At 47.2% G+C, this 25,770-nt stretch overlaps 1 protein-coding gene and 1 long non-coding RNA gene across 2 annotated transcripts in view; one reads left to right on the forward strand and one right to left on the reverse strand.

The window, feature by feature from the left end:
* Nucleotides 1-25,770, forward strand: part of LOC142143933 (uncharacterized) — a 454,648-nt gene that overhangs the window by 291,001 nt on the left and 137,877 nt on the right. The window lies entirely within an intron of this gene.
* On the reverse strand, nucleotides 13,092-15,996 carry LOC142143925 (uncharacterized). Its single transcript, XR_012689605.1, has 2 exons — nucleotides 15,159-15,996; nucleotides 13,092-14,076 (listed from the first exon to the last, which is right to left on the reverse strand). It is a non-coding gene; the product is annotated as an uncharacterized LOC142143925 (long non-coding RNA).

Below are 25,770 nucleotides of genomic sequence, written 5' to 3' on the forward strand. Positions count from 1 at the left end.
CCGAAATTTTCCGGGAGGCTCCCAAATTTCGTGGAGTCCTCCAAAGCTCTCGGAAGAGTAGGCAAACCTCCCGGGCCTTGAATTTCTGTATTTTATAGTAGGGGCGGGGCTATAGTGACGTAACGACATCGCAACGCCTCCTGCTACCCTCAGTCACATGATCTGTACTCTGGATCTCCTGGATTACAGATTTAAAAAGTAGGCAAATATGGTTGAGAGTGTTTATGTTCTATGAAATTGGGAGATATTACTACTTGATGTGTTTATATGAATACACCCGGGGTGATTGCTAGGTATATAATACACCCGGGGTGATTGCTGGGTATATAATACACCCGGGGTGATTGCTGGGTATATAATACACCCGGGGTGATTGCTGGGTATATAATACACCCGGGGTGATTGCTTGGTATATAATACACCCGGGGTGATTACTGGGTATATAATACACCCGGGGTGATTACTGGGTATATAATACACCCGGGGTGATTGCTGGGTATATAATACACCCACGGTGATTGCTGTATATACTACAGTAATAAAGTGTGTGAACAAAGCTTCAGTTTTGGTCTTATGGGACACTTGCGAGGAGAGAGTGCACCACGGCTGTGACTATCATCACATTGGAATATTAAGTGATATAATGATGGACTGACCAGGCTTGATAGCAGCTCCTCTCTTCCTTCAAGGATGTCGCATTTTCTCTCCTGTCCAGGGAATAATGCAGATATAAGGTCAGTTTTAGAGTGTGAGAGAGAAATAAGAGAGAAAGAGAGACAGAGAGAGAGAGTGACAGAGGGCGAGAGAGAGAGAGAGAGAGAGACAGAGGGTGAGAGAGAGACAGAGGGTGAGAGAGAGAGAGACAGAGATGGAGAAAGAGAGAGAGTGACAGAGAGTGAGAGAGAGACAGATAAATGTATGTCACACTTTCTGTACTTTTATTTTTCAGTACAGACAGTGGGCATCACATTATTAATCCCGTCTATAATGTGAATAGTAGGAAACTGAATCTGTACCGTGAGTCAGTTTCCAGCCGTTCGCATGGTGAGGGATATTGCCACGCGGATGTCGGAGCAGGAACTGATGTGAATGTATATAGTCTCCGTAAGAGTAATGTGTATATGTTGCCGCTATATATATATATATATATATATATATATATATATATATATATAAATATATAAAGCGCTCCTGAAAGCTGGAGGCTACACATGAAGCGTGGGATCATGCACAATGACATGTCACACACATGGTTCATAGTATCACAATGGCCATATTCCAATCATACCTCCCAGATGTCCTGATTTAGATGGGACAGTCACAAATTGATGCCACTGTGCCGCCATTCCACCAGTCGGCACGTTTGTCCCCAGACAAGTTGGGGGGTTTGTTAGAGAAGGGGAATTGGAGACAGCCTAATGCTTCAGAAGCGCTTAGCACGGCCCCAGAGACCGTCACACGCCCCTCAGCCTGGCATGACCACACCGTGTTGTGATTACCTCTGTACGTGTATGTTTGTATGTATACAAATGGTTATAGATAGTTGTCATACCAACTGCTGCTTGATCCACAGTTCTTCTGCCTCCACTTGCCGGCTCTCCCCCAGTTGTTTCCACAGGGTCTCAAGCTCATCATTATTCAACCTGGATAGACAAGTAGAGAATACATTCTTATTTACCTGCTTATTTAATATACACCAGTGCCAGACAAACAGCCAGGCATAGTCCGATCGGTGAGCAACAGGAAACGGGATCCATGGTACAAATAACAATCAGTTACAGGTTGTGAGTGTGACAACTATGGGGGGAGGGCCCTTGACAACACCACTAGAACTTTGAAAAAAAATCCCACCCCAACCATAATAAGGGATTTCCTGTTTCAGCCGTTACAGGCATCACAGGACGCACCAGATTGGGTGAGTGCAGGTACGTTTAATTTTTTTCTTTTATTATAATATAATTTTAGCTTTTTGTGGCGTTATCACTTTAATGTTTGCTGATAATACAAATGTTTCTCCTTTGCGATAAGGTGATAGCAGGGTTCAGAAACAGCACGTAATAGAAATCATCTCTGTAAAGAGACGAATGATGGAATATTTACATTTAATTATTCACATTCAATGCAGTTTAAAATGTGCAACATAAAATAAAACAAATATTTAAACTTACATACAGGAAAGGAGAATCTACACTGGGCAGTGGGCTATATATTATTATCGAGGAGAGGACAGGTCACTGCCTCCCACAACTTCCACAAAATCATCTAATTAAATACTCTGTGCTGATGGGGCACCTGCTCCTTCTACTTTATAATTCTCAGTCTGTGGCTTCCTGCTGCCTCCATTACCCATCCACACATCATGTCACTGCCCCTGTCACATGCAGTCCTGTCCTCACTGACACATCACTCATCTCCTGATATACTCTGTGCTGTGCTCTAAACATTAACAGGTTCTCTCATACTTATCACATGCACCTTCACAATTAGACCTCACCTCATAACTCCTGTAAACAGCTTTCAATTGAGAGACTTATGAAAAACACAGTGGTGTGTTTGAATTCTTCGCTCTCTCTGAGCTGCCTCTCTGCACTGTCCCTGGGCAGTGTGGTCACTCACTATGATGTCAAGTGCGTGATGTCACAGTGCGTGATGTCACCAGGGCCTGTTGAAAGAGGCAGACCTGATAAAATAGGGACACTGCTGTGGCAAATTATAATGGGGGGTGTTTAGGAGCTGCCCATCCAAGCTCAGTTGTGTAAGAATGACCTTGGAGTGTGGAGCTCAGCCTGTGTTCCAATGAACATGGGGATATGTTCTTAATGTGGGCAGCACGGTGGCTTAGTGGTTAGCACTTCTGCCTCACAGTTCTGGGGCCCAATGGGGCAGGGACTGATGTGAGTGAGTTCTATGTACATTGCTGTGGAATCAGTGGCGCTATATAAATAAATGGTGATGATGATGAATGTTCATTGTTGAATATATGGAATATATATCATAGGTGAAGGGGTTGCTGTATTTCCTGATGACAATTAAGGTCCAGGAAGGGCCCACAGTACATATTATGGAATTCAGAGTGAGACACATGGAGTGGGGTGACGTTATCTCCACCCAGAGTCCACAGGGTTTAATCCACCACATTAGAGAACTCTATATGGGCCCATTTCCAAAGAGGAAGGACAACTATGGCCTTACCCATATGCCCCGGCAGTCCCTGGTTATGTAGGACAGTCCCCACCAGAGTCATGGCTGCGTAGATAGGGGGCGCAGTTAGTTTTATCACGAGGAAAGCAGAAGGAATGATTATCAATGATTGGGGAGCGGGGATGTCTGACAATAAACATTGTTTACAAACTGCAGACTATGTGGGGTGTAATACATTTCCATTTGTCCCCCTTCACATAAGAACACTCCTACAGTGCTCCATTTATTCTGGGTTTTTGAACTGCCCCTATAAAAGCACTGTTTTCAGGTATACAGATTCACCTGTGTAAGGTGGAGAGAGAAACATCCAAACTTGTAACACATAACTAACCCCCCCCCCCTATTCATTAATTTCCACTACTTTTACATCCTTCGCCTAATATACTGCACGATGGCTCAGTGGTTAGCACTTCTGCCTCACAGCACTGTGGTCATGAGTTCAATTCCCGACCATGACCTTATCTGTGAGGAGTTTGTATGTTCTCCCCGTGTTTGAGTGGGTTTCCTCCAGGTGCTCCGGTTTCCTCCCACACTCCAAAAACATACTAGTAGGTTAATTGGCTGCTAACAAATTATTGACCCTAGTCTGCCTGTGTGTTATGGATTTAGACTGTAAGCTCCAATGGGGCAGGGACTGATGTGAGTGAGTTCTCTGTACAGCGCTGCGGAATTAGTGGCGCTATATAAATAAATAAATGGTGATGATGATGATATACTGCTCTGTTTAGACTTCTATATAATGTCAGACATTGCTGCTTTTTCTACCTCGCTTCTGGCAGACCCGGGGGCAGCTTGATGCTGGATTTCATTCCCTCTAGCAGAGGCAGCTTACTGGGGAAAACAGGTGCTTAATAATGATAATAATAATGAAAACGTGTTCTCACCATTAATGTAAATGTGCTAAACATGGACTTCTGAGTCCTTCTTGATGGTCATACCTGGAAACCGGAGCACCCAGAGGGTAGAACATACAAACTTCACACAGATAAGGCCCTGGATGGGAATTGAACTCATGAGCCCAGCGCTGATCATCATCATCAACATTTATTTATATAGCGCCAGCAAATTCCGTAGCGCTTTACAATTGGGAACAAACATTAATAAGACAATACTGGGTAATACATACATACAGAGAGGTAAGAGAACCCTGCTCGAAAGCTTACAATCTATAGGACAATGGGAGTTAGAAACACAAGGGCATGTGCTACATCATATTGCACAATGGACCAGCCAGACTGCAAAGGTAAAAGTACTGAGTGGGCTATGTGTGTTGCAATGTTGGTCAGAAGGTTGTTGTCTTGCGTTAGCAGTGTAGAGGATGGTAATAGGGTAATCTAGGGAAATTAAGATGATGGTTGAGGAATATCATAACCTTGTCTGAAGAGGTGGGTTTTCAGTGAACGCTTGAAGGTTTGAAGACTAGAGGAAGTCTTACTGTGCGTGGAAGGGAATTCCACAAAGTGGGTGCAGCCCGGAAAAAATCCTGTAACCGAGAATGGGAGGATGTGAGGAGAGTGGAGGAGAGACGTAGATCTTGTGCAGAACGTAGGTATCGAGTAGGGAGATATTTTGAGACAAGTGAGGAAATGTATGTCGGTGCAATTTTGTTGATGGCCTTGTATGTTAGTAGAAGAATTTTATATTGAATTCGTTGAAATACAGGCAGCCAATGTAGAGACTGACAGAGTGGCTCAGCAGAGGAATAACGGTTTGTAAGGAAAATCAATCTAGCCGTTGCGTGCAAAATAGATTGTAGGGGTTCAAGTCTGACTTTGGGAAGACCAGTAAGGAGGGAATTGCAATAGTCGATGCGGGAGATGATGAGTGCATGAATTAATGTTTTTGTGGTGTCTTGCGTCAGATATGTGCGTATTCTGGAAATGTTCTTTAGGTGTATAACATGATTTAGATATAGAGTTGATGTGGGGAATAAACGACAGTTGTGAATCAAGGATTACACCTAGGCAACAAGCTTGCGGGGTGGGATTTATATTCATGTTATCAACAGAAATAGAAATGTCAGGCAGGAAGCTTCTGTTTTTGGGTGGGAATATTATTAACTCAGTTTTTGAAAGATTGAGTTTGAGTTGGCGAGAAGACATCCAAGATGAAATGGCAGAAAGACAGTCAGTAATGCGAGACAACACAGGTGGTGAAAGATCAGGAGAGGATAGATAAATTTGTGTATCATCCGCATAGAGTTGATACTGAAATCCAAAGGAGCTTATTAGTTTTCCAAGAGAAGTGGTGTAGATAGAGAATAGCAGAGGACCTAGGACTGAGCCTTGTGGAACTCCAACTGATAGGTGTTAGGAACCCCTCCAGCCGACACAACATAGCCCGGAGTCTACTCTGCCAGTCAGGTGTTCACTGGAGCCCCTGATGGTGGGGACAGACTGGGCTGCAGACTGACAGAGGGTCGTGAAGTGTGCACCGGCTGGGGAGAACCCAGGCAAGCGGAGTGGAATCCAAGCAGAGGTCAGGGGCCGGCAGCAGACAACAGTACGAATATACAAGCTGAGGTCAGGGGTCACGAGCAGACAGGAAGGTCGGTATTCAAACCAGAGGTCAGGGTCACGAGATTCACAAGCAAAGTCCAAATCTAAGCTAAGGGTCATACACGGGTAACAGTCCAACAGGTTTTCACCAATTTCAGGCAGCAGCAGAAACAGGAGCAGATTAAGCAGACAGGAACTGGACGCTATAACCGGCAGGGAGGCTAAGCCCTCCCTTCCTTATATACAGAGTTTGGCCATTCAGGGCTTAGCCCTGAAATACATCCCAGGTGCGCTACCCAGCTAAATTAGCCCGCAGGCTACACTAGCGCATGCGCCCGGCTGCCTCACTTGCCGGGGCGCATCGATTGTTATACACGGCGTCCGGCCGTTGCCTTGGCAACGGTCGGGCCCGAGAAACCGGAAGTGACGCCCCGGTCGTCATGGGGACGGCCGGGACGTTCACTGACACAATAAGTGAGTCGCGGCGGTGCCCAAGGCCGCCTCGGCTCCTGACAATAGGAAGCGGAGCAAAGGTGGATCCAGAGAAATTAACACTGAAAGAGCGATTAGATAGGTAGGATGAGAACCAGGATAGGACAGTGCCTTCAAGACCTAGGGATTGTAGCGTTTGTATGAGGAGAGAGTGGTCAACAGTGTCAAATGCAGCAGAGAGATCCAGGAGAATTAGAAGAGAGTATTGGTTATTATTTTTTGCTGTGATCAAATCATTGACAACTTTGGTCAGCGCAGTCTCTGTGGAGTGTTGAGAGCGAAAGCCTGACTGAAGAGGAGCCTGACTGAAGAGGATCCAATAGGTTGTTTGCTGTAAGAAAGTGTTTGAGGCGGGAATAGGCAATTCTCTCGAGAAGCTTGGAGGGGCATGGGAGCTGGGAGATGGGGCAGTAATTTATGAGAGAGTTAGGGTCAGAATTCTGTTTTTTTTAAATGGGAGTAATCACTGCATGCTTGAAAAGTGCTGGAAAAATACTAGTAGAAAGAGATAGATTACAGATTTTAGTTAGAGGGGGAATGAGTACAGGAGACAGGGACATACCAATTTGAGAGGGAATGGGATCAAGAGGACAGGAGGTAGAGTAGGAAGATGAGAAGAGAGTAGAAACTTCCTCTTCATTTGTGGGATCAAATGAAGAGAGAGTGTCAGAGGGTGCTACAAAGGAATTGAGCAGATTGCTTGTCAAGGGAGATACCATTTCAAGCCTGATCTTATCAATTTTGTCCTTGAAATAGGAAGCAAGATCCTGTGCACTGATGTTAGTTGGAGGATTTGGGGCAGGAGGATTCAGAAGAGAGTTAAATGTGTTAAAGAGGCGTTTGGGGTTAGAAGCCTGAGCATAGATGAGAGATCGGTAGAATGCTTGTTTAGCAATGTCCAGAGCATTTCTGTAGGAGTGGTAGATATCAGTATATGTTATGAAATCATTAGAGGCACAAGATGTACGCCAGTGACGTTCTGCTTTACGAGAAAGTTTTTGTAGAGTTCGTGTTACTGTAGTGTTCCACGGTTGGCAACGAATTCTACGGGAAATATGTAGTGTCGCTGGAGCCACTTGATCCAGGGCAATTGCTAGGGTTTGATGAAAATGGGGTACTGCCCGATCAGGGGAGGAGAATGTAGAAATTGGGGAGAGAAGGTGTTGGAGAGAGGTGGAAAACTGTTGAAAATCAATAGAGTTGATATTCCTGCGGGTACGAGGAGGCTTGGAAGAGTTTGACACTAGGGAGGGTAAAGAAATGGGGGTGAGCAAGTATCTAATAAGGTGATGATCCGAGAGGGGGAAAGGAGTGTTAAGGAAATCAGAAACTGAGCATAGTCTAGAGAAAACAAGATCAAGACAGTGGCTATCCTGATGAGTAGCGGATTCAATCCACTGGGAGAGGTCAAGTGTGGAGGTTAGAGAGAGTAGTTTGGAAGCAGCATTGGAACGTGGATTAGAAACAGGGATGTTGAAATCACCCATGATGATGGTGGGGATATCAGTAGATAAGAAGTGAGGGAGCCATGCAGAGAAGTGTTCAAGAAATTGATGGTGTGGACCAGGGGGGGCGATAGATGACAGCAACATGCATAGAGAATGGGTTAAAAATCCTAACAGCATGTACTTCAAAAGATGTGAATGTGAGTGATGGGACACTTGGTATAACTGTGAATGTGCACTGTGGGGAGAGAAGTAGTCCAACCCCCCCTCCTTGTCTGCCTCCTGGTCTGTGGGTGTGGGTGAGATGGAGGCCAACATGTGAAAGGGCTGCAGGTGAGGCAGTGTCTGAATGCGTGAGCCATGTTTCTGTTATTGCCAGAAGGTTAAGGGTTGTTTAAGAGGAAGAGATCATGTACGGAGGTAAGTTTGTTACAAACAGAGCGTGCATTCCAAAGGGCACATTTAAAGGACTTTGCAAGAGAGGGGAGACAGGTTATGTGTTTGAGGTTTGCCAGATTTCTGTAGTGTTCAGATATATGTGTGTGGGAGAAGTGAGGGGGACCTGGATTAGGTGATATATCACCAGCTAATAGAAGAAGGAAGGAAGAAAGGTAGGTAAGATGATTGTAAGATGTGTGTCCTTTTAGTTTCTGGCGGCAGGGTGAGGCTGTTAAAGTTATTGAATTTAAATAGGAAAAGAGTTCATGAGTGTTCACTAGAGGTGAGTGAAGTAATGAAGGGGCAATGTGGACAGAGGTGTGTGTTGCAGGATGGGTGAGGGATGATATAGTCCTAAAGATAATGCCATGAAAAGAGATAAAGAAAAATATTTTGGCAAGCATTGGGACTATTAGTCAAATAGCAAAAATGAGGAATTAAATGAATTGCCTAATTGCAATGTCCAGTGTAATCAGATAAGTAGTGCAGAGCTAGGATGCAGCAAATGTAGTGTATTCCTGGATGTCTGGATAGTATAACGTAATGATGTGGGGAGCCATGTGGGGGAGTGGGTGGAAGTGTTGAATGGAGAGTAATAAAGAGCAGGTAATTGAATAGCTGAGATTTTGCAGAATCATGGGAGAGGAGAGTGGTTGAAAGACAGTATAATTTCTTCTTACTTGTGATGGTAAACAAAGCTTAAATAAAATTGAAGTACAGTGCTGAGATAGGGGACTGAAATAACTGTAGCATGGGTAGGGAGTGGTTGAGCAAGTAGTACAGCAGTCTGATTAAACAGAGTGGATTTTGCATTGAAAGCAGACTGATAAATAAAACAAACTTTCATGAGATGAGAGGAAAATGAGATCAGAGTCCAAAGCAGTCCTCATGTTGCATGTAGCTTGTAGCCAGGGAGAGTTGAAAACATCAGAGGTGGAATATGGAGTTTCAGGTGAATACTGACAGTTGTCCTTGTGAAGCTGTGTTAATAGGCAGAAAGTTCTTCTCCTGTTTCCTCCTGTTCAACTCCGGTATAATTCCGAATTATGCTGTTTAAATTTTTTGTTTCACACTTGTATCTATACACACTTAGAACTATACACACTAACTATACAGCCATCACTGGCTTTGCAGCCATTCTACTTTGAATATATCTGAGCCACAGTGAGCACCCGCTATCAGCCATCTCTTAAATTATCGGATACACTACGGACATTTATTTACCAGAACACATCAGTAATGGGATGGAAATGCTGTACTCCGCCTAGTTTACATTTTTATGAATGTCACATTCACATGCAGATAAGAATATCTGATAGGTGTTTGGGGGATGAATCTCTGTACTGTGTATTAAACTGCATACCATTGATTTACCTCTTTATTGCACCAAACCTCTTTACTTGTTAACTTAACACCTAAAACCTTATCTATAATATAATCACACTGACAACAACTTGATTTTGGTAAAAAAACAGGTCCCAGTTTTTTAAATAATAAAAGTATGGTGGCGGCGAGAGCAATCAGCCCGGGCTTACAAGGACGTGCCCCCATAAAGCAGGACGAGGGGTCCCCCACACAAAGGGACCAAGGGCCAGGTTGCTTCGAAGGGGTTGTGACATGCGGCCAATCAGCGATACCATCGTGTGAATTAGCCGCTGATTGAAACATCTCCACATTACCTCAGTCTTAGAAGACAATACATTACATTGTCAATTAATTACATTTTCTTCTGTTACCAGGTGACCAAACAAACTCTGGTAGCAGCCCCATCACGGTAGTCCCATTGTCTCTTTGGACCTCTGTCTCTCAAGCTGACCGCGTTAGCCTGCATAGCTGTCCAGGAAGATGAGGGGGTCGGGCGAGTGGAGAGTGTCGCAGGCCCCTCTGCAAAACCACAACAAACAGAATCAGGTAATTACCCTTATTGTGTACATTATAGAATATAACACCACTAGACTTGTGTATATTCCTGTACCATTGTTCACTCTCTACCCTTGTTTTCTTTTCCAGGATTAAATGGATAACTCCAAATCAATTTGGTTTAAGATATTTTATTCACTTTTTCTTAGATGCGGAGCCACCACCCACTGTGAGTGACCAGTCAGAGGAGCAGGAGGGGGAGCTGTGAGAGATCCCGCCCTCCTCACCGCCTGCTGGTCCTGCACATTGTCCATCTGTGCGGTCACTGGAAGCAATAGATAAATGGGACAAGACCACCAAAGAGCTCCTAATAACCATCAATCGCAGCCTTCGGTAGAAGAAGCACCAGGAAGGAGTGCCAATTAGCACGGAGAAGAAGGGCCTGATGGAGAGCATTTTGAACGCTATAAATGGGTTTGGCCAATCCCTGCAGCCATACTGAATCGGCTCCTCGCCGTGGCTCCAGAAACTTCCCCCACATGTGACCCCAGTGAGCCTGAGCCTAAGGAAGCAGAGGACTCAGGACCTGGCTCTGCTCCTACAGCCCCCAGCTGAAATAACAGCAACATATTGTAAAAAATATATAAAAATTATAAACTGCATAACCTGGATGTGTTTCACTCTCTTAACCATAACCTCCTAATGACATATACAAGCTTACTTAACTTATCTAACAATAAAGACACTGAGACATATGAAAGTGGCTAAAGAAGGTCACAGTTTATTAATTATTAAATAAATGGCGGTGAAAGTGAACCGTGAGACAGCTAAATCAAACTAATATTTGGAACCAAGCGTGGATGGCTGACTCCACGTACCCGGGACACATCCTTAACTGCCTGGCCAACGCTAATTCTGACGTCAGAGTGACTAAGCCCCCTCCCGACTACGCAATGGCCGCCCTCAGATGCGGGCCAAGGGATCCTCATCAAAAAGGACCGCGTCACGTTCCTGGATGGGGATAGCACCTGTGGTCAAACAGCGATAACGCTGTAACGATCAGCCACTGCCCACAGTGACTTCCTACCAACTGTGCCTGCTCTGTGACGTGGGGAGGAACCAAATTAAAACTCATACGCCACGGAAGCAGGGAGGTCAATAAAGGGCATGGGTGGGTGGGATCTCGAGCAGTAAATGAGAAAGGACATGTGACATGCTAGGACTTATATAGACAGATCTCCAGGCACTCCCCTTCCTTCTTCACTGGTTGGCCTGGGATGTGGCATCTTACTTGCAGGTAAGGTTAACCTCACTTACTGCCACATATATATGCGTCTAAGTGCTTTCGTTCATATGAGAGTACAGGTTGTTCATAGTCATGATGGGCAACATGTTCAGATGAGTAGATAAAATATATTCAGCATAGTGAAACGTGTGCTGAGTCCATTGTGAATTTTTTTGCTAAAGAATCTGCTATAAACACATCGCAGCCACATTCTCCTGCAGCGTGTATACATCATGGACTAAAAGTATCATTCCAAATTTCAATGGTTTAGGCCATCAATTACTATATATTTAGATTATACTTACAGCTGAAGTGTTGCTGAATCACATAATAATCGTCCGTTTCTGCAAGAAGCTCCTATATGTCAGGAAAGGAGACAGAACATTTCTTTTTTTTTAAAAAAAGTAGTAATAAAAATGATATTAATTAAAAATAACATAGAAAACATTTAGCATAATATATAAATCATATGAAGCCAGAGTACCACTGACACATGCGGGATGGATACCATCTACATGTAGGAGCAGAAATCGACATTCGGCAGATCAGGCAATGTTTTTTCAGTCTTCAAATGTCCAGTTTTGGTGAGCCTGTGCCGCTGTAGTCCATAGTTTCCTGACGTGTTTGGCCCCCTCCAGCCCTCTAGTCACACCCCTCTCCCGGACTACACTTGCCGAAAGTAGGCAAGTATGCTGTAATCTGTGATGTAACTGCATTATAACATTGATGTTTTGCTGAACTGCATTATTACAGGTGTAATACGCAGCTTACTGTGTTTTCCCCTCCAAGATCCACATTATTTTCTGGGTAGAAAATATACTGAAAAGTTAATGTCCTCTGAATATTTTTATAAATACTCCCATCCTCTCGCTGGTCAATTTCTTGCCCATTTCTTTTCCAATTCTTGGTCCCTGTCCTGATATAATGACATTTATTAAAGATTGGGGGGTACATAGGGGGAGGCAAACTGGGGCAGCTGTCGCAGGCAGCAATATTTAGGGGGCAATAGAACAAAAACTATTATAAAAGTCTTATGTCTGATACCTTAACCTCTTTACCTCCTTCATCTTAGCACTTATAACCTGAATTAATGACACGAGACCTGAAATAGGGCACAAATAAATGATTTATTCATAAACATGGTGGAGGTGAAATAAGCAGTCAGTCCGACGTGTGCCAGGCAAAACCCAACTGTCCTGGCATATCCTTAGGACTACAAACTGGGGAACAACCAAACCCCTGGGTTCAAGTGGGGGACCAACCAATCAAACCCCGGGCGCACATATCTACCTGGACGGGGCACCACGTCCTGAATCTACCGAACCCGCCCCTCCTCTGGGCTATACTGGAAGCAACCACAGGGCAGCCCACAAGGGCGGTGCCTGAAACCGAGACTAATAGCCGATTCACTCGAAGGGAGGCGGGTTCACCATGCCCAATACCGTAATGTGGCCCAAACCACTGGCCGTCGACTGTACTGCTTTTCCGGCCATAACTCCATCCGTCTTCACCGAGAGGTATGCTGTTGCCAACGCTGATATCCATCAACAGAGCATCCAGTCGCATCCTCTTCTCATCAAACGTAACCAGGGAGGGTGGGTGGGCAACTTCCAAACTGCCAAGGACTGAGCAAACTCCGCCCATCCAACTTATAGTCCTAAACCCCTCCCCTATGACACCAGATGGGCGTACCCAAAGATTAACTGTTAACACTCCAGAGAATAGCTCAGTTAAAGATACAGCAAAGCTTTTATTATCCTTCGGTCCTATGCAGATCTCAGTTCTTATAAAAGTCTTATGTCTGATACCTTAACCTCTTTACCTCCTTCATCTTAGCACTTATAACCTGAATTAATGACACGAGACCTGAAATAGGGCACAAATAAATGATTTATTCATAAACATGGTGGAGGTGAAATAAGCAGTCAGTCCGACGTGTGCCAGGCAAAACCCAACTGTCCTAGCATATCCTTAGGACTACAAACTGGGGAACAACCAAACCCCTGGGTTCAAGTGGGGGACCAACCAATCAAACCCCGGGCGCACATATCTACCTGGACGGGGCACCACGTCCTGAATCTACCGAACCCACCCCTCCTCTGGGCTATACTGGAAGCAACCACAGGGCAGCCCACAAGGGCGGTGCCTGAAACCGAGACTAATAGCCGATTCACTCGAAGGGAGGCGGGTTCACCATGCCCAATACCGTAATGTGGCCCAAACCACTGGCCGTCGACTGTACTGCTTTTCCGGCCACGCCCGGATCCCTAAGATCCGCGGCCCGCCACCATACTAAAACCTTCTGATGCTAAAAACACATAGATATCCCGAACAAAAATAACCATGCCTTCATCGCTCAAATGAACTCCGTCCCCCCTATATAGCGAGGGGCTCTGATAACGAATACTCGGGTGTACAATCCGCCAACCACCCATGGAACGTAAAAACCGTGAAACCACCGAATTAATTTTCCTCCTTACTCCATCAGCAACACGCCCTTCAGGGAACGCACGCCAAGCCATCCTTGGCACAATATCCGACCAGCAAATGACAAGGGAAGGCCACGATGCTTGCACCCAAGCCAAATCCTCCTGGATACGCAAAATCAAATCCACCGACTTGCACCCTCCTATGTCATTACCACCCAGATGAATAACTAGGACCTGGGGTACCCCTTGGACGACAACATAACTACTCAGGAGATGCCGAAAACCAGACCATCTAAGACCTCTACGACCTATCCACTGCACTACCATTGCCCCCTTAAACAGAGAAGTATCCTTAGCTGCCCTGTGCAATCGAGCCCAGTGAATATAAGAGTGTCCCAGCACCCAGATGCGCAGCGGGGTCCGATGGTCTGTAGGGTGGAGAAAACCAAACATTAGTCAAAAGCAACCATACGTGTTCATACATCCAGGAAACGGAACTCAGAGAGCCCCTATGATGTTGAAAATTTGAACTTGACAAAACCACAGAAAGCACAAGAGCTAACAAATGCTCAGCACACCAGACACAAACACCCAAGAACACGCCCACACCGACAAAAGAAGGAAAAAGGTTTTGGGCGGAGGCACAGACGAAGGTGAAACCATAAAACCCAGTGGGAAAAAAATGGAGAAAGCCCTTCGAGCCCGACCTCCAAAGGCCCGAGCAAGTCTAAGACCTGTGCCACCACCGCAGGAGATAGATAGGTAAAAGATAGGAAGATTTAGGTAAGGAGAGCAGGACGAACATAACGCGTATATACCTTGGTTTTCCACCTGCCAACACCCTGTATGGCCCGTTCTGATGCCCCAGCCAAAGCTGCAGACGTGGCAGCACCAATTCTGAATGAATGAGTGCCGAACTGGGATCCGTCCAAGCCCAGCTTAGACAATGTACACTTAAACACTGCCGTAAACTGGTACCGGGTGAGGGGGGTACCATCACCATGCACCAGCCACGGAATTGCAGACACAGGACGAATAACAGCAAATTCGTTCATAATAACAACAGGGCAAACTAAGAAACCCACCTTTGGGGCCAATGTAACCCACTGCCCTCTACCTAACTGGTCAGACTTTGATCTCCTGATTTTACAACATACTGAGGAAGGGGAAATAATAACATGCTGCGCCAACATTCCTGACAAAGGACAAGACTTAGAAGAGGCCACTACCTCACTTACTCTAAACGCTCCAAAATAAAGCATGACAAATGCTGCGCGAAATAAGGCTGTCTCAAATGCATCACGTGCTACTTCCTTAATAGCCCCCAGCAATTCCGTCAACAAAGCCTCACCGATGGGCCGTCTTCCATCCGGAAGCGCAGGGCGCTCCCTCGCCCAACCCTTTAATGCTTTGGCTATAATAAAACTTTTTGTGTAATCGACCTCATTCCTAAGCCTGGTAAAAAAGGATATCCCGGCCAAAGCCCCTGACACTGCCGCTTTGGACTTACCGGACTTGAAACCTGCCCAAATATACGCTAGCATTAGCTGATGCCCTGAGGCCACTGACTCGCGCCCCTGGTCCCGGAACGCACACCAGTCATGCCAAGCCGACCGATACTTCTCCCTGGTAGCGGGTGCCAATGATGATTCAGCCAGACCCTCTACTCCGGCTTGACAATCTGCCAGATATAAGTGGGACAAGGTGAACCCGACAGGGATGCCTGAGGTGCCAAGGCTCGAAATTTCTCCCATTCCCCCCTAGATAATGAATCTGCCAGCGCATTATCCACCCCAGGAACATGTTGCGCCCTTAAGCTAATGTCATCGACTAAACACCTCCATACTAATCTCCTCAAAAGTGTGATGACCGGCTGAGAGGTGGCCTTCTGCCGGTTGATTACTTGCACGACACCCAAATTGTCACACCAGAAAACTATCTGTTTCCCTACTAATCTGGGGGCCCACAATTCAAGGGCGACTATGATCGGGAAGATTTCTAACAGCAACAGGTTAGCAGTCCAGCCGGCCTGCACCCATTCTTCTGGCCACCGCTCAGCGCACCAGTCACCTGCGAAATATGCCCCGAAGCCCACACCCCCTGCCGCATCAGTATGTAGCTCCAGCTCCTTACTAGACACAGGGAGAGAAGGCCACAACCTAACCCCGTTAAAATCCCGCAGGAAAAGATCCCAAACTGCCAAATCCGTCCGGATTTCGGCAGATAGCAGTACTCGACAGTGAGGTCCCTTACGCCCTGACGTTGCCCTTTCCAGCTTCCGACAGAACACACGACCCATTGGGATTACCCGACAGGCGAAGTTAAAAAGTCCCAGTATAGACTGAGTCCTTTTCAGAGGACATCCCTTCAGACCCAAGCGCCACCCCTATAAGCTCCCGCAGTTTCACTACCTTCTCTATTGGAAGCCTACAAAGACCCAAGACCGTATCGATCTCGATGCCTAAATACGCTAAACGGGTAGTAGGACCCTCAGTTTTATCATGCGCGACCGGGACACCAAGTGACTGAAAAAGAGCCCTAAGTGAAAACAAAACATCCCCACAGGTGGGTCCCTGGCTTGGGCCCACTACAAGGAAGTCATCCAGATAGTGTGCCACGCCCTGGTGACCGGTTCCGGCACAAACGCACCAGTGTAAAAACGTGCTAAAACACTCGAAGAAGGAGCATGAAACTGCGCACCCCATAGGGAGGCATTTACCCACATAGTAACCATCGCTCAGATGGAAACCCATGAAAGGGAACGAGTCCGGGTGCAATGGAAGAAGCCGAAAGGCCGACTCGATGTCAACCTTCGCCATCAAAGCCCCGGGCCCAAAAGATCTCACCATCTCCAGCGCCTCCTCAAAAGACTGATACACTACCCTGCAGAATTTTTCAGGGATGGCATCATTAACCGATGCACCCTTTGGAAAAGAGAGGTGCTGAATTAGGCGAAACTTCCCCGCAGCCTTTTTAGGAACCACCCCTACCGGCGACACTACCAGGTTACGATAAGGAGGGTTCGCAAAAGGCCCAACCATCCGCCCGAGCGCCACCTCTTTACGCACCTTCTCCGCCAAGATTTCGGGGAACACCGTTGCAGATTTTAGGTTAACCATCGAGGCGGTCTCGACAGACCCCTCGATAGGTAACCAAAAACCATGCCTAAAACCCTCCCGTAAAAATTCCGCAGCCCATCTTATTGGGTAGCGGTCCAGCCAGCGGCCGAGATTGACCACGTTAATTGGCGACGCGGCTTTCCGCAGGTCCGGAAGCCGTTCGACTTCCGTCGCCACCCCCTCCTCGACTCTGCCTGTCACAAGTCTTAGCTGGGTGACCTCCACCGCAGCGGGTGCAGGTGTGTGAGAACCTACACGCCGCTCCGCGCAGGCAACCGGACTTGTTAAAAGGGAAACAGCGGCCCCTACCCTCAAAGGGCGCGGCAGCCCTGCCACGCCCCGACGGCCGCCGCCAACCTGAACCCTGTGAAGACTCTCCCCCGCCATCTTGGGACACCTGTAACCATACCTCCACATCCTTGAATCCCAACATGAGGCTCGCATGTCCATCATATTTCTCCCGAAAAGCTTCATCATAGGCCAGCCATACCCCGGGGCGTGATGATGCATACATCTCATGGATCATGTGGAAATATTTCAACATGTCCATCCACTCTGTAGGGCGCGTTTCTAAATAACACGCCGCAAAAAGGTAGGCCCCCATAAGCCAGTTCTTGTATGACCTATAACTCGTCTCCCCAGCGCCACCCCGTGTGAGGGCTTGGGCTACCGCTTTTTTCCCCTTATTGGTCATAGCGAACATGTCAATGAGTCGGCCTTTACGAATTCTGTCTCTGACTACCATTCTAACCCCCTGCAGTATCCCGGTACTAGCACAGCGCAGCTCCTCGTCACCTGTAAGACGGGAACCTCTTGCCTGCCTAAAACGCCCGTCAGCCGGCCTAGCTCCAGCGCGCGGTACAAAATGCTTGCGCAATTTCTTAATCAGTTTCTTGGAGGAAGACCCAGACATATCTGAACCCGTACTAGAGCTATAACAATCGGACCACACGGATTGCACATCAGGTACATCAGACAAATCACGCTCACCTGCCAACGCCGAACCAGTCTCAGAACCCTGCGTCCAGCCTTCGTCCCCGGACCATGCCTGGTGACGGCCGACTTGCTCCGCTCCAACGAAACGCTCCTCCTCATACTCACCGGCCACTGCTGAGAAAGAAATGTTACTACCAGAAGCTTGAGACTGGGAACCACGGGACGTTGCTCTATGCTCTCTGCCATGATCTGAACTCACCCCCTGACCCAGCTCCCAGCCCGCACTTCCCTATAATTCTCCGCCCCCAGGGACTCACTCACCGGAACACCCCCATCGTGTGACTCGCGCCGCTCGTCCGAGCCGTGCGTGCCTCTCCTATGCCCAGACCAGGACCGTTGCACTGGGCTCCTACCCATGACCTGAGACCCCGAAGAACCCCGCACCTGACCCCTATGTTCCCCGGAGACTGAGTGACAGGACCCCCCTCTTCCCACTGGGATGCCCCTAACACCAGAACCCACAGGGGCCACTGATGCCTCCCCCCGAACCACACTGTTGCCCCTGCTATGAACCCTATGTGCCGCTGAACCTGCTGAGGCACGATCTGCCTCTGCATTCTGCACCCTTACCGGGCCCAAACTGCTCCTGCTACCCCTGATGACTGAACTGGCTCCCACTATGCCCGTTGAGGAGCTATCTGCCGCTGGAACCCGGGATAATTGGAGAGAAGGGGGTCGCCCCACCTCAGGACCAGGATGCCCGCCCGCCCTAACATGGCCGCCATGAACCCGCTGCCCGCGGGACTGCTGAACTCTACCAGCAGCGGGTGGAGGGCCCCCCGCCGCTATACTACCCCCCGAGGACCGTCACTTCCGGTTCTGCGACCCCCGCTAACGCCACCATAACCCTCGGCGGATGCCCGGGCAGGAGGAACCCTCAGCCTGCCACTGAATCTCCGTGCAGGTGAGGGAGGGGAACCGCTGGGCCTAGCGGAGGAAGGAAGGGGACCAACACCCGCCATTACCGCTGGGGGATGCACCCGGGGAATTGGAAGGGAAAATTGGGCCAAAATGCAACCCCACCAAAAACGGGAGGGGGGGGAGGGGTGGGGGGATTAGCGGGAGAGGGGGGGGTAAGGGGGGAGGCTAGCAGAGAAGGGAGGAAAAGGAGAGGGTTGAATTTAGTAAAAGAAAAAGAAACAGAGGGTTGAGAAAATTAGCTGAGAGTGACACACACGCTAGTGGGAAAAGCAAGAGAAAAAAAAAAAGGGGAGTACAAGCAGGAAAAACAGGAGACAGAGAGGAGGAATCAGATACTTATCAGGATCCACGTCTGCACGCTGCAACTTCCAAACTGCCAAGGACTGAGCAAACTCCGCCCATCCAACTTATAGTCCTAAACCCCTCCCCTATGACACCAGATGGGCGTACCCAAAGATTAACTGTTAACACTCCAGAGAATAGCTCAGTTAAAGATACAGCAAAGCTTTTATTATCCTTCGGTCCTATGCAGATCTCAGTTCTTATTATTTTCAAAATGCCAACTTTCTTGGTGCAGATATAAAATATAAATGGTATTTACTTTGGTAGCTCTAATAATCTAATAATGCTTAAAATGAAAATATTTGTCTTTTATAATGTACACAAATCATATGTTAAGTGAAGCCATTTTAGCTGAGGGCACTTAAAATGCATGGATTATGTTTTTCAGGTCCTTACCCATTAGGGGTTAAAGTTGTTTTAGTCCCAGCCAATAGAATCCATGGGGAGTGGTTTCAGTCACCTCATTAGAAACTCCCATGGGCTTCTAGACCTTTCCTTCCTGTGATTTCACTGATGCAGGAGCTCCCTGGAGACAGATAAGATCGTTTTTATTGCTTTAGCTTTCTATCTTTTCTAACTCCCTGTTTTCATCTTTTTCTGTTTAATCTCATCCTTCACCTTATCTTTTAACCCCCCTCGTTTTTCTTTTTCTTCATTTATTTCTCCTCTTTCTCTTTTTTCCTTCTCCCCCTCCTTTTTTCCCATTCCCTCATTCTTCTCCTCCCCTCTCTCAATTTTCTCTGTTCCCCTGTATTTCTCCTTGCCAAAAATGTCCAGACCTAGGAGATCAGCGGGCCCCCCTGCACGTCTGTCAGACGGGTCACAGCTCCCGGCCGGGAGTCTGCGCCCGCCTGTTACTTTATCCAGCTCTGCCCCCTCTAGTGAAGCGCTGGGAGCGCTGCCTGAAAGCGTGCATCCCAGCGCTGTTAATATTGCTGCAGGGGACTCCCCTGTCGCTGGGTCTCAACGGAGATCTGGGCAGGGGGGGAGGGGCGGCGCTCGCAGGTCCCGGGCTCCAGAGAGATCAGCGGCGCTGGCTGCCTCAGGGGACGCCAGCGCTGCTGTGCAGCATAGTCAGCAGAGGAGGAGATCTCCTTCTCCTACCTCTGCTAGGTCCAGCCAGTCCTCTTTTCCTCCTTGCTCTCCACCTCCCAATTTGGCAGGTCAGGTCTCCCCCAGGGCAGCAGGGGGAGAGGGAAGCTTACAGGCACTGGCTTCCTCTTACAGTTCCCCCGTTGGTAATCACCTGATAGCTGTGAATGAGGTAAATTTGGAGTCACAGCATGTCTCTGTTTCTGCCACAAGTCACAGACCCTGGTTACACAGCAGCAGTGGTGACAGTATACCTCAAATTAATATTATCCCCCCACTTATGCCTCAGGGATGGATCAGGGGTAGAGTGCGCCCTCATATGGCTCATAATGTAAGTTTTCAGCCCATGTTATCTTCTCAATTACACACACCCTCACCACCTCAGGTTGGGCCCCCTATACAGTATAATTTCATATCTCCAATACAAGCTGCTAATGTTCCTCTGCAGAGGCTTCCATATAGCGATTCAATCAATGTCGGGGGTCACCCCTCGGCGCTGGTTCAGTCTGGGAGCTTTCAGCAAAGCCCAAACACAACGCTTAGTCCATGGGCAAGACCAGCAGTAGCACAGGTGGAGGCGCCCCACGGGAACCTGCCTCCCTGGTCACTACCGTATCCTCCTCCTAATCCAGATAGGGTCCAGCGGCCAATGCAGAATTGGATGGCACCGTATCCACCTCCTTATGTTTCAAGTTATGGGCATGCTTCTAATGCAAGCATTACAAATATACCCGTCCCTGATCTCAATAGCTCCCCCTTTGGGTTTGGTTCCTCCCAAGATCTGGCCCGCCCACCAGCCCCAGGTTTTTCCTTTGGTACGCCTGTCCCAATAGAGTCGTTAAACAGCATTTCAGGAGTTAGGGTTAACCAGTCGTTTGTGTCTGAAGTAGCTAACATACATTCTGTTTCAGTGACGGCAGTATCGGGCGGAGGGGCGGCCGCGCCATTGCCAGAAGTTATCACAGTGACGGGGAGCTCTGCCTTACAGACGGAGCCAGCAGGGGATTCGGCTTCAAGAGAAGAAACATCAACCCAAGCACTTGCGTTACCAGGGACATCTGCGCAAAGTGGTGAGTGTGATTCTATTTTGGCACATCGTTCACATACACACAGTCCTCCTTTAGCTACCACTAGTGAAGAATCAGATGAGGAAGGTCAGGGTCCGCGTAAGCTTTTAAAAATCTTAACAGAGCATTTAGCGAAGCCCGCTAGGGTGACCCCTTCAGGCATAGCTCCACCCACGGCTTTAGGCGGTCCTATGGTACGATGCGACAATACAGCATTGTTAAGAGGCGTGCGTCGCAGTTCAAAGGATAGGATTGACAAAGGGTACTATGTCGATTTGTTTATGCTCACCTCTGCAGCCAAAAAAGAATTGCTGGCTGCCTGTGGTAAGGGAGGAATGGGTGAAGAAAATTATAGAACGTTCTCAAACTGGTTGAGGGGGTATTGTATATTCTCTGCCATCTATGTGGAGTCTAGACCGGACACCAGGGCGGATGTGTGGAGGTACCTACACCTGATTAATGATCTGTGGATTAACGCGGGTGGTACAATTTGGAGGCGTTGCGATGAGAGTTTTCGTAGCAAGGCAAACAAAATGCATACTATCCCATTTGGGTGTAAGGACGTTGAGTCATGGATGGCACTGATGCTGCCAACTGAAGATGCTATGCCTCCTGTAGTACCTAGGTTTCAGAGCCAGGGGAGGCGTAGTACTCCCCAAAACAGTAAGAACAGATGTTTCGCGTATAACAATGCCTCGTGCGGAAGGGGTGACTCTTGTAGATATAGACACGTATGCTCCAAATGCCGAGGCAGTCACCCAGCTAAGGATTGTACCAGGCAGTCATCAGGAGTGGGTAGGGGCCGCGGTGCGCCAGGAGGTGCTAACTAAGGGGCCATCCCCTATTGATTTAAAAGTTCTAGATAAGTGGCTTAGTTTTTTCCCAGATGTTGTTCAAGCCCAGTGTCTATCCCAAGGCTTTCATCATGGTTTTCAGCTTCCAGTAGTAGGAGAAATTAGGTCATCATCGGGCAGGAATCTTAGGTCAGCAGTCTTGCTTCCTGATGTGTTGAAGGATAAGGTTATGAAGGAGGTTAGCTTGGGTCGTATGATTGGGCCTTTTGATTCCCCCCCAATTCCTGATTTGATAATTTCCCCTGTAGGAGTTGTCCCTAAGAAGGCTGCGGGTAAATACCGTCTAATACAGCATTTATCCCATCCTCCCGGTTTTTCAGTTAACGACGCAATAGATGTTAGCTTCAGTTCAGTCAATTACCAGTCCTTTGAGGAGGCCTTGACTTTAGTTAGGGGCTTTGGGCAAGGGGCTTTATTGGCCAAGTTAGACATTGAATCGGCATTTAGACTGCTGCCGCTTCACCCAGAATCTTTTAGATTCATGGGCTTTAGGCTACAGGACGGTTTCTACATTGATCGCTGTCTCCCCATGGGGTGCTCAGTGTCATGCGCTCTTTTTGAAAAGTTTAGTTCGTTCCTGCATTGGTGCGTACAAGCAGGAACGGGTCATCAAGGAATCGCCCATTATTTGGATGATTTCTTGTTTATAGGTCCCCCTTCATCCGCAGTGTGTGCAGACACGCTTTTTTCAGCTACGGCATTGTTCAAAATCATGGGGGTCCCAGTGGCGCATGACAAGACTGAAGGGCCTAACACATGTTTGTCATTCTTGGGCATAGAGATAGACACCATTGCAGGTTGTTGTCGTTTGCCTGAGGAAAAGATAAACAAGTTGGGGGCAGCGGTTTCTGAGGCGATTAGTTCACAGGGTAGCTCCTTGCGTCAGGTTCAGTCTCTTCTCGGATCGCTCAATTTTGCATGCAGGGTGATACCGATGGGACGTATTTTTTCTAGAAAATTGCAAATGGCCACATCAGGCTTAAAAAGGCCTCATGCCAGAGTACGCCTATCGGCGGAAATAAAGGGAGATTTGAGAGTATGGGCCAAATTCTTGCAGTCTTTCAATGGAGTGCGGATATGGCCTAAGAGACAAGTCTCGAATGTTTTGTTGGAATTACACACAGATGCCTCTGGGGCGAATGGTTTTGGGGCCATTTTTCAGGACGAGTGGTGTGCAGCTCCTTGGCCTGAGGGGTGGCGTCAGAGCGGTTTGGTGGCAAATTTGCTGGTTTTAGAGTTATTCCCAATAGTTTTAGCCATTGATCTATGGTGTCATAGGTTAGCGGGCCAGAATGTTGTTTTCTGGTGTGATAACCTTGGGGTTGTGCAGGCAATAAATCGCCAAAGCGCTACGTCATTGCCGGCAGTGAACCTTTTACGTAGACTTGTTCTGAAATGTTTGGAAAATGATATAATTTTCCGGGCCAGACATGTACCCGGAGAGGTGAATAAGGTGGCAGATGCGCTTTCGCGTTTCCAATGGCGCTGCTTTAGGGAGCTAGCTCCTTTGGCTCAATTAACCGGCATCCCTTGTCCTTTCTATGCATGGCAGTGGGTCGAGTCGGAATGATCGAGTTGGCGGAGTCATCCTTGGCGCAATCCACAAGACGTGCATATCAGTCAGCGTGGAGTCAGTGGGAGGCTTTCTTACAATCCAGGGCCCCAAGTACATCAGGTCAGGCGGAGGAGATTTTAGAGTTTATGTGGGAAAGATATAACACGGGTGTTAAAAAGGCGGCTATGGCCTCAGCGTTAGCAGGCATTTCTTTTATGGCCAAATTACATTCAAAAGTTGATCCCACAAGAGGTTTTATTATTTCCAAGGCTATGAAAGGGTGGGCTAGAACCCGCCCTTCGGTTCCTGACTCTAGGCGTCCCATTACGGTTCCCTTGCTTAGGCAGTTGATTATGTCGCTTGCGGAGGTCACTTCTAGCTCCTATGAGTCCACTTTATTCAGCACAGCTTTTTCTATGGCGTTTCATGGAGCATTTAGAATTAGCGAACTTGTGGCTAAATCGAGAGTTTCCCTAGGTACAGCCCTTTTGGGAAAATATACTTTAGTTGCTAGTACGCAGGTCTCCATAAAAATTGCACGATCCAAAACAGATCAGTTTAGTAGGGGTCATTGGGTCACCTTGTCCCCTTGCAATGATACGAGTATATGTCCGGTGGCTTGGTGTAATAAATTTTCAGGAATAAGGCCTAAGGATAGCGAGGCTTGGCTAGCACACATGGATGGGTCTCCTTTGTCCAAGTTTCAGTTTAATGCCATTTTTAAAAGTGCAGTGATAAAGGTGGGGTTAGACCCAAAATGTTATGGAACGCACTCGTTCCGTATTGGAGCAGCTACAGCTGCTGCCATGGGAGGGGCCTCCGTACCCGATATTAAATTGTTGGGGCGATGGAAGTCCGATAATTATAAAAGGTACATTAGACCTTAAGGCAATTATATGCTCATGTTTTGCATATGTTATTTCTCTATTGTCTATACTTGGTTCTCTTGCTTTACTTTTATCTTTCTGGTTCTTATCCCCCCTCCTCCTTACTCTTCCCCCCCCCCCCCTTCCTCGGTAATCCAGGGCGAGAGCTGCTTGCCGTGTTCAACGGGGGCATGGAGGGATTTTTTCCCAATTTCTCCTACGGATTAAGGCCTGATTAGTGGTGAGCCTCCGGGGTTTTTTGGGTTGGTTCACCTTCATCTGGGTTACCGTTCCTTTACTTTCTTATCTGATTAAACCTGTTTAGGTTGGTGATATTTCCCGCCTAGGGGTGTTAAATCGTTTTGGGTTGGTACCTCATAGCTTATGTTAAACCATGATTGGTTGGTATGTTTGCATGTCTGTATCATAAATCACGCAGTGGTTGGTAGTCGGGCATAGAACCATAGAATTAATATATTGTCATGTTGGTGTAACATACGGTAAACCATGACTTATTTCCCACCTCCTGTTTAACCTTTAAAGGTTGGTATGTTTTCAAGGCACGTATAGGCGTCATATCGTATTCCCATTGAGCATATATATTCATCAATTCACCTCATCAGATTGGTAAAGGTAATACTGTTATTAGTGCCCCCTCCCCCTTAAAATATAAGTCTAATAGGTTGGCATTTATAGCCTCACATACGTAGTTCCCCTCTCTTTAGCTTAAGCAATTTTATTCATCATTGGCCATATTAGTCTTCTGGGCTATTAGATAAGCAGTTCTATCATATATTTAGTCATATAAACCGGTTGGTTGGTCCATTCTCCCCCCCCCCGTCCCACATTTTCATACGAAGTTGGTATTAAACCTTTGCGGTTGGTTGCAAATATGGACAATTTGTTTAAAGTATGCAGGGGTCAGGGTCATTGCTCTTCAGAGCTGGTGTGTCTTGGTGTTATGTATGCATATAGGAGGAAAAAAGTAAAGGTTACAGGGCCTGTGTTGTCCCTGGTTTATATTCCAGGAATATTTTGGAATATTTGTTACTACTCCAGATCACCAATTCTTTCTATCTTCGGTTTACAGGCCTGAAGATAAACATTTGGATAATGGGACACTCATTTGTGTATTGGGCTTCAAAACATCATTTGGCGAATGAGTGGTCTAATTTCCCATGCCCGGTGGATATAAAATGGATGGGGAAGAGGGGCCTTTGTTGGCCATTCCTGTTGTCTTGGTTAGAAGAGGAATTGGCAAAATCACAACATCCTGATATTATTGTTTTGCATCTTGGGGGGAATGATGT

The sequence above is a fragment of the Mixophyes fleayi genome, chromosome 3 (assembly GCF_038048845.1).
Source record: "Mixophyes fleayi isolate aMixFle1 chromosome 3, aMixFle1.hap1, whole genome shotgun sequence".
In the NCBI taxonomy this organism is placed as follows: Eukaryota; Metazoa; Chordata; class Amphibia; order Anura; family Limnodynastidae; genus Mixophyes; species Mixophyes fleayi.